Here is a 1,689-nt window from a genome sequence, read left to right as displayed (position 1 = left end):
TGGGTCCAACTTGACGACACATAACAACAACAAAAGTCTCAAGGGTTTCACCAGGCTCTATCAGACCAGCAAACCTGGTCCTTTTTTTTTTTTTTTTAAGATTTTGAGTTTTGTTCCATATTGTTCTCACACTCTATGCAGGATCTCCTACACAGATCCCCCTCCAACTTATTTCCACAGATTTTTTTATGTATCTTTTAAGATGAGATTTTATCTTAATCTGTTAAACTAACAATGGGTATGTAAGGTAGAAGAAGGCTAGGAAGTATGAGATGAATGTATTTCCTTCTCTGTGTTTTCCCCACACAATTGCTCTTTTTGATTGAAATCTGTGTTCACCCATTCTGATGTGATATGAGGTCTAGCTTGGTCTTTGCCACTCTCTGGCTACCTACACGACTTCTCAGCTTACTTTCCTCATTTATAGAACATTTATATCTTCTAGTTCATGTGCTGTGAGTCTGAGATAAAATCAGTCTTTCCATACATTGTTGGGAGATTGTTTCTTCTGTCAATTCAAGAAATAAAATGTGTACCATTATAGTGTTCCCTCTCCTCTGACAACCCTTTCAGTACAGCTAAGTGCTCGTGAGAAATATTTACTTAATGCACTATATTTAAGTGATTTATGAATAAATGTTAATAAAGTTGGATTTCTACTACCTTTCACTATTTTCTCTCACCTTGAACATATTTCAGAGCACACTAAAGCTCATTTTTTTCTGTAAATTAATAATAAATAAGAGTATCTGTACATTATCATTCATGCATTCTCTAGTCTTTCCATTAGTGATTTATTTCACAGTTTGAGATTGGACTTTCATATTAAATAGTCTTCAACTAAAGCTGCAGTTAGTGTTATTAATGCTAGTATACTTTTGCCATTTATAAAATTATATTAGATATGAGCTGTTATCATTGCTTTACCCAAATTAGTTGTAGAGAAAAGTAGCTGTTGCATTTTGTCACCGATAAACTGGTCAACGGTGTTGTGATAGAAATACCTTAAACTGGGACCTGGAAGTAAGAAGAGTGATTGTTGACAATGGCCAGGTGGTTCTAAAGCATTTAAAGTAACATTAATTACTTAATCTATAACTACTCTTATACCCATTTTACAGATGAGACATGGGAAGTTAAGGAATTTGCTTGAGATTACATAATAAACAGTGGAATCAGGATTCAAACTCAGGCACACTCTGGATCCAAAGTCTGTACCTTATCACCTCTATGCTGTGGGTCCCTCTGGAAGGAGGCATTACATTACAGCTCATCTACCTGATTAGCTTGATATTTTGTGGAATTGTTTGGGCTCTCTGTGTCTCACCTTCAAATGAGCAAGATAATAGCTGAGCAAATGTCTTCATGAGGATGAAATGAAGTAATAGTAGCAAATAAATTTTGAAAGGTTAAGTAGATAATGGGTGTTCATTGGACTCATTTATTATGATTATTCTTTATACATTTTACACAGTGTACTAATATTATTTTGAATCTACTAAATACTTAATTAAAATATATTTAAAATAAAAACTCACTGCCTTCGAGTTGGATCCGACTCACAGTGATCCCCCCTTGGGTTTCCAAGGCAGAATCACTATGAAAGTAGATTGCCCAACCTTCCTTCTGAGGAGTGGCTGGTGGGTTTAAACCACCAGCCTTCTGGTTAGCAGTCAAATGCCTTAGCCA

General features: G+C 35.3%; 1 protein-coding gene across 1 annotated transcript in view; it reads left to right on the top strand.

Moving 5' to 3' along the window:
* SLC10A7 (solute carrier family 10 member 7) overlaps positions 1-1,689 on the top strand; it is a 427,489-nt gene that overhangs the window by 378,549 nt on the left and 47,251 nt on the right. The gene's annotated exons all lie outside the window — the stretch shown is intronic.

The sequence above is a fragment of the Orycteropus afer genome, unplaced genomic scaffold (assembly GCF_000298275.1).
Source record: "Orycteropus afer afer isolate SDZICR_OR568_19922 unplaced genomic scaffold, OryAfe1.0 scaffold00120, whole genome shotgun sequence".
In the NCBI taxonomy this organism is placed as follows: domain Eukaryota; kingdom Metazoa; phylum Chordata; class Mammalia; order Tubulidentata; family Orycteropodidae; genus Orycteropus; species Orycteropus afer.
Note: the sequence above shows the minus strand (reverse complement) of the source record. Positions and strands in the feature narration are given on the sequence as shown.